General features: G+C 38.1%; 1 protein-coding gene across 5 annotated transcripts in view; it reads left to right on the top strand.

Moving 5' to 3' along the window:
• The window catches only part of Ppp1r12a (protein phosphatase 1 regulatory subunit 12A), a 110,936-nt gene that overhangs the window by 789 nt on the left and 95,860 nt on the right, over window positions 1-14,287 (top strand). The gene's annotated exons all lie outside the window — the stretch shown is intronic.

Below are 14,287 nucleotides of genomic sequence, written 5' to 3' on the forward strand. Positions count from 1 at the left end.
GAAAACCACTCACGGGGGTGTGGGGGGGGGAATCGGTCACTTGGGCAGCTTGGACCCCCCCTTTGGCCTGGAGGTGGACATCGGTTTTGGTGTACTTTTTTTAGGAGTTGATTGCCAATGATGATGATAATAATAGTGATCAAGAGCCGTAGCCGGGTGCCCTGAGCGAACGATTTCCTGTTTTCTCCTTTATTACTCTTGGTCACTGGGGAGGGGGAAAACGGGGTGTAATTAGCTCATCTGCAGTGGCTGAAGGTGAGGTGGGGAAGGTAGTGGATCGGATAAGGAAGCCTTCCCAAGTGGGCTTGCCCACCTCTTAACTGCAGTCTATGGATTCCTGTACAGTGTCACAGATCCCCGAGCCCTGGCTCCTGGAGTGTGCACCGGGGCTAGGGAGAGAAGAATATAAACACTGTGAACTCCTCAGAGACAGTTGCCAAACTTTGTTTTTTCTTTTGGGGTGGAGGGTGGGGTGGGGGGAGAAAGCTAATCACAATCTTTTCTCAAAATGGATGCTTTGTGCATGTTAAAGTTTTATAGTAGTGCGATTGGGATCTCTCAGTGTTAGCCAAATAAGGAGAAACTATTGGCAATCCAGAGATAATGTTGCTTTGCCTTTAACAAGCCAAAAGCAACAAAACCCTTAGAGTCCTGCTTGAAAAGCAAGTTTTAAGTGCTGGTAATAGGTGCCATGGCATATTCTTTCTATTTTCATATTAAGCAACTTAGAATTACTAGAAATTTTACAATGAAAAAGTCTTTTCTGGCCATCTCAAACTCTTCCTGGTTGTGTGGAAAAATCAGCTTTATTTTGAGTAATACTGTGGTAAAAACTCACTTGAGGGGTTGAAACAAACCTTCATACTTTGTATCCAAACTTTTTATTTTGTGACTGTTAACTTTATACCTTTTAGAAAGACATGGTGTATTTTCCTTATATTGCTTCCTGCTTTAGTAAGGGATGACCATGTTAAGTTTTATTTAATCACATTTGCATATCACACTTGGCGTTTAGCCTTTGTTTACAAAGTGGACTGGAAGGGTTGAAATGACTGACAGTTTGCAGGACAGGTCTGGAATTCAGAATGGCACCCAGTGAAAAATACAGTGTGGTTCTCTAATGTAGTGCAAACTTCATTTGCCTAAAGTTTAATGCATAGTATAACTCAAGATCAGAAAACGTGGCTTTGAGAAGGAGAGCAACTTTGGCATTAAAAAATGTAATTATATAAAATGGGGAGAAAAAAAAAAACCTTTAAAGGTTTCTTCAAATGTCCTTGCAAGTTTTAATGTGAAATGGTTTCTGAAACACAGTTATTGTATGTCAGAATACTTGGATAAAGGTTCATGTCAGTATGTCTTCTAAAACTGCTAAGTAGAAATGTAAAGTTACTTCTGTGTAGGGAATTGTATTGTCTTGGAGGAAGAGGACAATTCCCACTTTTTTTTTTAATATTGTAGTAGTGGTTTAGATAGTAGAAAACACGTGGAATTGGCTTTTAAAGACTTGTGTTTCTCAGTTTTCACTTTAAAGAGCCTAGACCTCCTGATAAGTTCTTGATTAACTGAATTCAGTGGTTGGCTTGGTGAATGTACATACAGTCTTTATTATTGAGTGTTTTGTTGGAGTGGATGAGCACATGAGAAGTTGCGGAGTTTATGCCATTTGCATAACTGATTTGGTGTCTAGTCTTTGAATATTTTAATACCCAAAAGATCATAAAATAACTGAAATATATGACCAGCCTAATTTCTCTTTAGTCTATTTGAATATTCACTCACCTTTTTAGTTTGGATAAAATAGCCCAAGTTTTTGTTAGCAGGAGAAAAGCTCTGGGTACTTCACAACCCATGAATATACCTTAACACCTGCATTTTCCGTACATTTACACTGTAAGTTGTTTGTGTTTAAAGGTTTATTTATTGATCGAATGAGCTCTCATTGAAAGAAACTCAGCTACTGCTCTTCATCCCATTGGTATAGAAATGCCGTCCGTATGGAGAGAAAGCAAACTTCTGTCTCGGTCTCTAGAGTAGCCTTCCTCTTTCACGCGCATGATGCTGTTACCTGACTTTTTTTCCTAAACCTGAGGTCTAGAGTACAATTTCTGTCTTGTTAGCTGGCAGTTATTCGCCTGCAGAGTTTTATTTATAGTATGTGATTATATCTGTATTCTAGCATGCTTCGTGAACATTTTCCGGATTTATTGGGTTATGTATAGAATGCCCTTACTGATGTGCCTAAAATGCAAGAGTGACAATTTCTAGTTTAGCTTTTTTATTTTAACCTCAAAATCTTAACTTTTTCTCTGTGCCAATGGTTTTCAAGTCTTAATTTCCAGTTTCCATTCTTGTACAGCGCCCAACTTTTGGTTATAAAATGAAATATAACTGTATGTTGTAATTTTAATTAAAACTATATATCATTAAGTAGTCATGTATATTCAGATCTGCTTCTTTGCCATAGGTTGACAGCTACTTTGTTTTCACAAAACATTTCTTTAAAGAATTCTTACTGTTCAGAAAATGGTTTTGTAATTGAGTTATAATCTGTTTTTATCACTTATTTAACTATTTTTTCATGTCTTGAGATTATAGAATCCTTTTTATGCAATCTGAATATTCAGCTTTAGTTTTAAATCATCATGAATTTCCCCTTAAAATTCAGACTAGAACATCATTCCTCACTAGGCACGACTTTTCATTGGCACCTCTATTTCTGTTAATGATGTCATCAATTTCAAGATAAAGTTAAACATTTTTGTTACAGTTTACTCATTCTCCCTGTGTACATATGTCCATTCAATCACCTGTCCTTCAGAATTACTGTTGTATTAATTCTTTTCCTCACTAGTTTATCAACCTGTTCCATGCACTTATATTTTTAATCCTGGTATTACAGTAACAATTCCCATCTTTATGTGTGCATGCATGCATGTATGTATGTATGATTTAGTCCAAGATACATAACAATTTCAGATAATCTAACAAACCTGCGTTGTGCCTATCCTCTTAATATAGGTTTGAAAGATTGTCATTAGCTTATGTTTGATAACTGGAATTGGTGAACTTACTTTCATTGGAACTGGATCTTTATATTTTTTTCATTTCAATGCTTTTAGTTGTCTCTTTTCCTCTACTAAAATATCCTTCCTTTCTTTACCAGTCCAAATTAGTTTTTTTCAAGGTTTCACCCAACTGCCAACCAAAAGGGATCTTTCTTTGTGTAACTGTGGTAGCAGAGACACATGCGCTCTTCCCAAGTGCTCACTGTCCTCACGTTCTGTCCATCTTTATTGTTAAAACACTTCTTACTGGATAGCATTTGGAAGCTCATTTCCTCAAACTTAAACAATCAGGACCTTCTACAAACTTAAAGAATGTTTCCAGGGGCTGACTCACTAAAAATTATTACTGAATTACATGTTTTATTCCCTTTCTTGACTAAGTCTTATGGTTATTTGTGTACTGTGAGATATGTATTTGAAGCCTACATGTCCAGATATTTAGAATATTGGTCCAGTATTACAGAATTTGTGTTTTTATGAAATAAATTTTTAAAAGTGGAAATGGATGTTTGGTACATTTCGATTGAGATTTAAAGTATTTCTAAGTATCATCCCATTATATTAAAAAGTCCTAAACCAGCCTCAATTTTGATTAACTGGTAGAAAATACGTTCAGTTGAGCCATTAGTTAAAACGATTTCATAAGAACCTGAGGTAGATTCTATAGTGAAACCCAAGGTTAAACTGTCTAAGTTCTTTTGTAATTTTACAGTTGTACCCTCCCTTGTCTCCACCTAGACAGATTTGTAGAGAAGCTTAATACTAAATTGTTTTGCTCTTAAATACAAGTTTTATCAACTTGTAAGGGACCTGTTGAAAGCTTCTTTGTAAAATGTAAGAGTAGTGTAGTTTTTCCTTAAGAAGCAAAGGGTTAGAGATACTAGAAGCGGTTGATTTGGAATTGCTTGTCGCAGAATAGTTCAGGTACTATGTATGAGCAGTTGGTTTTAAACTGAATACATTTATAATTTTGTAACCTTTTCCTCTCTTATTTTTGCAATGAAATGTTAAGGTTTTTGATCAGTTATAAAAAGTATTAAATTTCTGTTAAAAATGTACATGAAATTATTTTTCTGCATATTTTTCTTTAGAAAAGCTATGATACTTTATGCTGATGGCTCATAAAACTTTTTCTTGAAATCCTCCAAAGTCCGTTTTTTAAATGTATTAAACAAATGGCGAGGCCCAAACTGGTCCCTTCCTTCACACAGTGAAGAGCCAACTAAGCCATATATGGGGTGTGCTGGTACTCAGAGCGCCTGCCCTGCTGCTGCGAGAATGCCTTCTGCACTTGCTGCCTCTGCTTCCTGGCAGCAGTCCTGTGGTCTGACTTTGAAGTGTCAGAACCAAGACCAGCTTCGGTGTGATTGCAAGCTGTGACTGAGCAGTTTCGAGTGTAACCAGGTAGAAGTGCTGGGGAGACCAGAGGAAGCTTTCGTCACCCTCTCTTACCATGTTCTCCATGTTCTAGTCGGTAGGAGAAACACCTTTCAAAGTCTAAGTGATTTTGAAGAAAGGGCTTTTAGAAACCTTTATTAGGCATAAGGACAAAACATTATTTTATTACTACCATAGTAATAAATACTTCCTAAAGGTGCTGTTTAATAGTAGCCATCTTTTATTAGATCTTTCTTTTGAAAGTGTGTTGGTTTCCGTAATCACAGTGGAGAGATTTGGAGACCTCTAGCAGCAGTTCCTTTAAGTTTATTTTAAGTTAGGGTTGACTGTGCAGTAGCCATGACTTATCAGTGTTTTAGAAACAGTATCACTATAATTCTCACAGCTTCCTTCCTTTGCTCAAGGTGTAAACACAGTGAATGACAGAACTGGAATTCTAAAGCACCTTTGAGTCCAGAGCCCACGCTTTCATCTAGGTACCCCGTTAGTTAGTTAGTTAGTTAGTTAGTTAGTTAGTTAGTTAGTTAGTTAGTTAGTTAGTTATTTTAACAGGGTTTCTTTCCCTGTGTAGTACTAGCTGTTCTGTAGCTCACTACGTAGATTAGGCCCTGTACCGGTACGTTTTTCTTTTGTTTTGTTTTTTTGAGACAGGGTTTCTCTGTGTAGTTTTGGTGCCTGTCCTGGAACTCGCTCTATAGACCAGGCTGGCCTCGAACTCACAAAGATCCGCCTGGCTCTGCTTCCCAAGTGCTGGGATTAAAGGTGTGCGCCACCCCCCACCCCCCCACCCCCCCACCCCCGCTACATTGTTTTTCTTAATCTACTTTTATTTTAACTAACATTTGAGATCTTTTGATGGTAATTAAAATGCAATAGGCAATAGTAATATATTTTAATTAATCTAGAATTCAAATTTTAATTCAAATTTTAGGACTTGCTAAGATTGTTTTGCTGATCATTAATTAAAGAATACTTGATCATGCAGGGTTTTTTGTTTTGTTTTTTATAATTTACAAAGGAAATTACTACAAAAGTACTCCTTTTTGCAGAATATAGAATTAGTTTTTTCTTTCATTTTTCTTCTAGTAACCGTTTATATTACTACATTTGGTGTATATACTTATTTACAGTGATTTTTATACCTAAGTGTACATTCTGTTCTTGGAGATAAACTATAGGCAGACTCGTATCTGAGCTATTAAAGAAGACAGTGTTAGCTGGACATAGTCACACAGGTCTTTAATCCTAGCACTCTGGAAAGCAGAAGCAGGTGGATTTCTGTGAGTTTCAGGATGGCCAGGACTACATAGTGAGGTCCTGTGTCAAAAGAAAAAAAAAAATCTCAACTTACCATCAGTATGCAGCATAATTTCTTCAGTTTACTTTGTGTACAGTGATCATTGATATTTGTGATCAGTACATGGGCTGTTATGCAAAAATGCTAATAATGTGGCTTCTGAGCTGGTAAAATGGCTTTTAAGTGTTAATCATGCTTGATTTGCCTCTTATTAATAAGAATATCAAGCTATGTATCCCATGAATTAGTTTACAAAGTGTAGCCAAGTTACATCAGGTCTCAATTTGGAAAAAATGGAAGCATTTTTTTTGTTTTGATAAAAATGTGAAATATGATTTATTTATTGCCCATTATTGGTTCTCTGGACATTTTTTACGTGAACATATTTATTTCAGTCACTAAAAGTACATCTTTTTTATTTTCCTTTGCTCCATCAGGGAATTTAAAACAAGTAGTTTGATCACCTGGTAGTGTCATCATTTCGTAAAGTAATGGAATATTTTAACAACAGAAGGATGTAGCATCAAAATAAAGGGCTGTTGAGATTCACATGTCAATCTAGAAAATTATCAGGAGATTGACACAGATGTTCTCTGTGCTTTGGTGAAAGCACAGTTGTGGCTAAGGCTGACAGATCCATGACTTCCGTCGGTGTGTTCTGCTTTTCCTAGGGCATGGTGAGTGCAGGTTGTGGCATTGTGTATCGTCAGAGCTTAAGCACTGCGGCTCTTGGGGACATAATAGGAAACAAGGAATGTATCTGAAGCGGGGATTGGGGAAGCCTCTGGGACCATTGGTTCCATACTGCATGCCTCCATACATCTTTGTGCTTCTTGTTAGCCTCTGGAATATTTCCTGGCTTCTCTTTTTCTGAAGGCACAGCTCCAAGCACAAACTGTGAGAGGTCTTAACCGCTCAAGTGCACGGTGAGTCTTTGCACTTCCTAAAGCATATTTTTAGCATTTATAGTACCTGTTACTACAAGTGTATCTTCAGACAAAATAGAAAATTCCTTTATATAGATGTTTTTAATTTTTCTTTGTCTGCATTTTATTTCAGTAGGTGCACAATCAGTGTCTTAATTTTAAAAAAACTGACTATTGTAATTTTTAACAGCAGAGTTCTTAGAAAATGAACTGATAAGTTGTCTGGATAACTATGACAGTATTTATAGCATTAAAATTAAAAATGTATGAGAGGCAGGGCGTTATGGCACATACCTTTAATTCCAGCACTTGGTCTACATTGTGAGTTCCAGGACAGGCAGAACTACAGTGAGAGCCCTTGTCTCAAAAAAAAGTATCAGTAAAGCATATGCCAACAACTTTTGTTTAAGTAGCCATTATTACAGTAAAATAATCTATGTTTTAGATATACTTCAAAAATGGAATATATTACTGATTACTAATACAAATCAAATTTTGCCAAGTTTGTGTAATTTAGTTTAAAGATGAATATCTTTAAACACATCCTTGGTATCTCTTTAGGAAAGGATTCCTTGGAAGCACAGCAGTAAAAGCAATACATACATTGCAGTGCTGCTAATTACAGACTCTTTCCTGAATGTTTTCATTATGAATCCCTCATATGCCAGAATCTCCTGACCTCACTAGTATTTTGGGTGCTTATCTTTTCATTGTTGTGCTGGCTAGCCATAAAAAGGCAGGCGTCACTTCTGTCTCACTATCCTCCGTGCCTGCTTGACTCAAATGTTCTTTCATGGGTGGAGACATTCCACATTGTCATGTGTCATATAGGCATGTCTGAAATGACATTCACTAGAAACCATGGAAGGCAGTGGAAGCATTTCTCAGCTGTCACCTTTTCAGTCACCTATTTAAGTATGTTCCGTGCATCGAGAGAGAAAGAGTCCATGGAGAGAGCCTTACCTAGTAGAAAGCTCTAGCTTGACCATTGCCTCATATTGGCCTGGTTGTGTCTCCATGTAACACGGTCTCCGAAAAGAATTCAGGATTGTACAAACCATTGCTTTCTGCAGTATTAGATAATACAAAGGAGATTGGATTTGATGAGGTGTGAATAGATGCCTTCTTCAAGTTGGGTAGCCATAAAGGAAAGTATTTCTTCATGAACTGATTGTTGAAATGCACAAGTGTGCACACACGTGCACATTCATGAGTCATCCTTATGTTGAGGTTTTATATATTTATAATATATAAAATATAAAATAATATATATAATAAGTATATATCCTTCAACATTATTTTGGATGGAAATATCTGTGCTTTGAAACATTTGTAGACTTCTTGGAACATCAGCTCTAGAACATTTTAATGGATGATGTCCTCTGTATTAAAATATATCCAAGAAAGTTACAGTTTGAAAATGTTGATCACTTGGAGTTGTATCTGGTGCGTAAGATAGATTGTGATAATAAGCATGGTATCATTAACAAATAGTATCAGTAGCTACACATTATTTTTAAAAATTTATTGCTTGAGAATTTCATACATGCATGTAAGGTGTTTTGATCAAATGCATTTCTTCATTCTCTTTCTTCTAACTCCTCCCTATCCCATCCCTATTCCTTCTCAATTTCATATGTTCTATAGTTGAAACCCACCAAGTCTGCTTAGTGTTGCCAATATAGGTATGCAGGCCTCTTCCCTGAAATACCCTGATTCTCTTTCCTCGAGCAGCTATCAGTTGTCAATAACTCTTCAGCTACAAGTGAGACTTGGTGGCCCCTCCCTCACTCATGAGATTTTGTCTGGGTTGATCTTGTACAGGCCGTGTGTGTACAGTGTATCTTCCATGAGCTCATGTGTGCAGCTGTCCTGTCATACCATGAAAACACCTTCTCCCCATAGTCATCCACTTCTGGCTCTTAGGATCTTTCTTCCTCCCAGCACATTGACCTGTTGTGGGTTTCTGTGTTCATTGCCATCATTGCAGAAGGAAGGGTTGAGAGGTACACTCATCTATTGGTGTAAAGGTAAGTTTTTAGGCAGCTGTTTAATTTTCTGTCCATTCAGCAGGATAAGAAGACTGGGTTCTTCCTCAGGTCTATGACCTATCTATCGATGAATTCCTGGCCCTGTTAATGGTGCCAGGCATGAGTTTCATCTTGTGGAGCAGCCTACAAGCTTACTTTTAATTGGAACGTGATCATAAAGAGGCCCTCTGAGATTTTAGTTAACTCTTTGCCATTTTTTACATTGGGTGTAAGTTGTTTAAGAATTTCTCTAAATGAACCAAGTATATTCTTTTGTTTATGTTCTAGGTTTTCCATGACAAGTCAGTGTTACACCTGACATTCTGAATATTTGTGTATATATGTTTTTGTTCCTAACAAAAGTTTTGATGTTGCTGTATCCATATTTGGATGCTATATTTTGTTAAAGGCATGTTAGTCTGTATAGTTTTTCTTAAAACTTTTGAGCAAATCACATGTTCAGCAATTTCTGTATCCTTCCACAGTACATTAGGCAGTCCACACGAGCACAGCCCCTGTCTTTTCCTTTGAAAATGTCTATTGCAACTTAATCCATTCAGCTATCATTTTTTCAACTAAAATGGCTAAATGTCTACTCTCAGTGTGTTTATCTTAGCTATGAAAAGATAAATGTAAGTCGTTATTAAGATTTCATTGCTTTCTGTACTTGTTTTCGTTGTTGTTTGCTTTTGAGACAGGGTTTCATGTAGTCCTGGCTGGCCTTGAAATCCTGATCCTCCTGCCTCAGCCTCTCTCTCCTTTTTATTTCTTAGCATTGTTTACATTTATGCTTGTTGTTACATAAGCATATTATTGGGAATAGAAATGCCTAGGTAATTAAAAATACATAAAAAAATAGAAGATGTTTAGTGCTAATCAAAGGTTCAGGGTTGAAAATAGCCCCTTAAAAGTCTAGTAAACTCACGTTAATAGAAGTATGTGATTACTCATAAATGGGATTATACTCAGTTTTCTGGTATATAACCTATTTTTAAAATCAGACATCACTTTTGTTAATCAGTGTTGATATACACTGGCTATATGAAATTTCCTTTTGTGTGTCTAAATTTATTTTTCTGATTTGATGAACATTAAGTATCTTTTCTACTTTTTCATGATGTAGCATGCAAATACTAGACTACGTTTATCTTAACTCTTATCGTATTGTATTCTGTGAATTGCTTCCAAAAAATGTCACCTAAAGTTTTAGGTTTTGCTCAAAATATTATATTGTTTCTGTACTTGTTTTAGAAGACAGTTTTCAGTGAAGCTTCTGATATGAAATATGGGAAACTGACCTTGAACAGACTGCAGATGACACATCTGTTAAACTTGTGTGATGATGTCATCCTCCATAAGTCACCCATAGGAAGATTATTTGATTGTTTCATTACTCTGTGTGAATGTGTAAAATTTGTTGTATTCACTGGGAGAAGTAGCTGGAAAAGAGACATGAGAGTATTTTCCCTCCCTCACTCATCTCCTTTTTTTTCCTTTTGGTATGAATGTGTATGTATGCACATATGTATGTGTGTGGCATGTGTGGTGGGGAGAACTTGGGAAATGTACATGTTGAAGTCATAGGACAGCTTTGGATGTTGGTGCTCGCCTTCCACCCTGTTGGGGATGGAGACTCTCCCTTGCCCACTGAACGTGCCAGACTAATTAAATCTCTGTGAGTTTCCAGGGATTCTTTTGTTGCTGCCTGCTGGATCCTCTTAGGAGCACTGGTGTTTCAGAGGCTCATGTTACATACCAGGTTTTTACATGGGTTCTGGGGATTTTAACTCAAGACCTCACATTTGCATGGCAAGTGCTTTTACCCACAGCCACATCCCTGCCTCACTGGTTTTCTTTACATAGACTTAATTCCAGGGGGCTAGAGAGATGGCTCAGTGGTTGAGAGCACTGGCTGCTCTTCTAGAGGACCAGAGTTCAGTTCCCAAGGGCTACATGGCAACTCACAACTGTTTATAAGTCCAGTCCCAGGATTCCCTTCTGGCCTCTACAGGCCCCAGGCAAACATTCATGCAGGCAAAATATTCGTACACATAAAAATAAATTAACCATTAATTAATTTTAAAAGAAATACATTGTTTTTTTAAAAGATTTAATTGTGATGTTTTAGAAGTTTTGACAGACAGCTGACCCGAGCTCGTGGGAGCTCACAGACTCCAGGCCAACAGCTAGGGAACCTGAATGAGAACGACCTAAGCCCTCTGCGTGTGGTAATAGTTTTGTAGCTTGGTCTGTTTGTGGGGGTCCCCAGTAGTGGGACCAAGACCTATCCCTGGTGCATGAGCTGGCTTTTTGGAACCTATTCCCTATGGTGGAATGTCATGCTCAGCCTTGATGCAGGGGGAGGAGCTTGGTCTTGCCTCAACTTGAGATGCTGTGCTTTGTTGACTCTCTAGGGAGGCCTTACTCTTTCTGAGAAGTGGATGGGCTGGGGATGCAGGACAGAAAGGAGGTGTGGGGAGGGAACAGGAAGAGAGGAGGGAAAGGAAATTGTCTGTCCGTTATGGATAGTGACCTAGAGTTGTAGTACTACAGAGTGTTGGGGAAGCATGTGGAGGCACATTCACACTAGAGTCAGGGCTGGGGAAGGCTTTTGCTTTGAGTTGCTGATTGGCAGACTGAAGTTACCACAGGTTATGAATGAGAGAAGTGTTTGGAGGGGGAGAGAGAGAGAGAGAGAGAGAGAGAGAGAGAGAGAGAGAGAGAGAGAGAGAGAGAGAGAGAAAGAGAAGAATAAGGCCAGAGGCAGGGGAATAGTTTTCAAAGTTGAGTAGTCTACAAGAACTAACTGTAACTAGCAGGCTTACAGCAGTTGGGTCAGAAAATAGATTGGTTAAAGATATAGTTAAGACAAGGAATTGGTAGGTACTAAAAGTAGTTGATAGCTTGTCCTGAGAGAGTGAAAGCCAAAGGTTTGTGTGGCCTGGGTTCTGATGTGGCTCACTGTGTAAGTGGGTTCTATGCCATGTGCTTACTGTGTGTCTAAAGAGGGGTCTGTAAGAACAACTGAGGGGGGCAGACAAGGAAGACGACATTACAGGTGAGTGGGAGCAGTGCTCTAAAGGATATGTGGTGGCCGTGCTAGGGCAGATGGCCGTTACCTGAGTATATGATGTATTTGAACTGGGGGAGGGGTCTCCTTAGTCTGCTCTCTGAGGTCCTTTCTGTTGGCTGAAACTTTGATGACCAAAAAACCAAGTTAGAAAAACCACAAGAATTCACATGCCTAAAATACACACTCTTTCTCTTTTTAACTTTTCCTGTACATTTCAGTTTTAGGATATTTGATGATTGCTGAGAGGTGTTGAGGGCAGGTGTTGTGAGAGATGCGGCGTGAGTGATATTCAGAAGTGTGGGGAGGGAGAGTAGTGGCGTGGTTGTAGTGACTTCAGGGACTTCCGCTGAGATGATGCACTGTGAAAGTAAGCTCAGAGGTAAGGGGTGGGCGGATGGGGACAGGACAGTTGCTAAGAGCATGTGAGATTTTCCTAAGAATCATACAGTTAGGAATTCCTCCAACTGCATGCAACTTCCCTCAACTTGTAAATTGACTCGGTGTTTTCAGGGAAAATAAAACATTTCCTATAGCAAAGAAATACAATAGCTGGGTAGGCTTTTCTTATGTGTAATATGTCACTATGATTTTGTTCAAAATATTACTAGACTTTTGATTTCTGAAGTTTTTCTTTTGACAGTTTAATTTTTTGTTGTATAGTTAATGTGGAAAGCAGCTCTTGTACAGAATCTTGTTGGCTATTTTGACTTGGAGCAAGCTCATTTAGTCTTGTTTCAGCTTAAATGATCCAGGAAGAAGTTATCATATGTTGAATTCTAACTCTAACATGCTGTTTTCTACCTACCTTTGACATTTAATCTTGGGGTGTGTGTGTGTGTGTGTGTGTGTGTGTGTGTGTGTGTGTGTGTGTGTGTGTGTGGTGCACTTGCGCTGTGTGATACGAACTGATGGCTTGTAAATTACCCTTTCTAAAAACACTTTAATGTAAAAAGGCTACTTGAATGACTATATATGTTATATCATCTGGAGACAAAGCATTTGTGTGTGTGTGTGTGTGTGTGGTGCACTTGCGCTGTGTGACACGAACTGATGGCTTGTAAATTACCCTGTCTAAAAACACTTTAATGTAAAAAGGCTACTTGAATGACTATATATGTTATATCATCTGGAGACAAAGCATTTGTGTAGGACAAAAATGTGGAAATTACTTTAGCTATTAATAGTGACTGAAATAGACATTTTTAATTATGCCATCTTTGGATGTTTTATAAGCAAAAAAAATTTTTCGCCTGTTCAGACAAGAAAATAAAATGCCCGAATGACTACTTCTGGTAATATTTTAAGGGCTAAATATTGATACTTGGACATAATTGAATATTACTGTGCTAGTTTGTCGCGGGGTTGGTGTTGATGGTTGTGTGCTTGTTTCTGTGTTGTGTTTTCTTTTCACCCTCTTTCACGAGGAAGGATTGGTAATGTGATAGACACTTCAGGAGAGCTTTTAAGTGATTTTTTTAAAGATAGCATTAGGTATATTTGTAGCCATTGTCAAATAGACGCAGAAAGTTCAGAAACAATTCTAAATAAATACTAAAAAGGCAAATGATTTTCAGAGGATACTAGATTTTAAAAGATATCATTTGGACTTTAGCATTTTAGACAATTCCAGCAGGAGAGATGTAGACAAAAGAAAAAGTCCATAATGCAGTTTTTATTCAGTGAAATTTTTTGCTTTTTAAACTGTGAATATAAGAAGCATTTGGTGATGAAGATCTATTTTAAGAATTAGTTGGAAATATGGCCACAAATCTCTAAAAAATGTTAGGGGTATTAAAGCTCAGAGTGATATGAATTGTTGGAAAATATTTTGAAGCTGGTGAAAGAAAAGGCTGGTTGAGTTCAGGTCCCGGGTTCAGATGCAAAGAGCCTACTTAAAAGGCTGCATGCACAGAGCTGGGTGTAGCAGCATGTGTCTGGAGCCTTGGCACAGAGGAGGCAGAGACAAGAGGATCCCTGGAACTTGCTGGCCTGTCCAGCCAGTCCTGTAAACTCAAGTTCCAGGGAAAGATTTGTCTTGAAAGTAAGGTGGAGAGCTGCTGAACTGTTGAAGAAGACATTCTGTGTCAGCCTCTAGCCTCTACACATGTGTGTGCACAACATATGAACATGTAGACACCACACACGTGAAGTCTGTGAAAGAATAACCTTGAAACTTACGAATTAGAAGAGTTTTATGAGACCCCTCACTGAGAGACTGAGCAGTTAACGGTTGGTGGGAGAAGGGTTGCCATTTTCTTCAGTGGTGGTGTGCCTAACAGATTGTCTGCGCTCTAGTTAGGCTTGTAACCCCATCTGTGCTCACGCAAGCAACCACTAGTTAAACTCAGTTGGCCATACTCAAAAAAGACATAAAAATGGGATGGAGGTCTAGGGGGAAGAAGGACTTCAGCAAGAGAGGGGGAAAGTGACAGAAGATGAGGGGTAAAAATGGTGAAATCCATTACATATGTGTGTAAGACTGCCAAAGAATAAAA

Source organism: Peromyscus californicus, unplaced genomic scaffold (assembly GCF_007827085.1).
Source record: "Peromyscus californicus insignis strain IS unplaced genomic scaffold, ASM782708v3 Scaffold_24__1_contigs__length_46423439, whole genome shotgun sequence".
In the NCBI taxonomy this organism is placed as follows: Eukaryota; Metazoa; Chordata; class Mammalia; order Rodentia; family Cricetidae; genus Peromyscus; species Peromyscus californicus.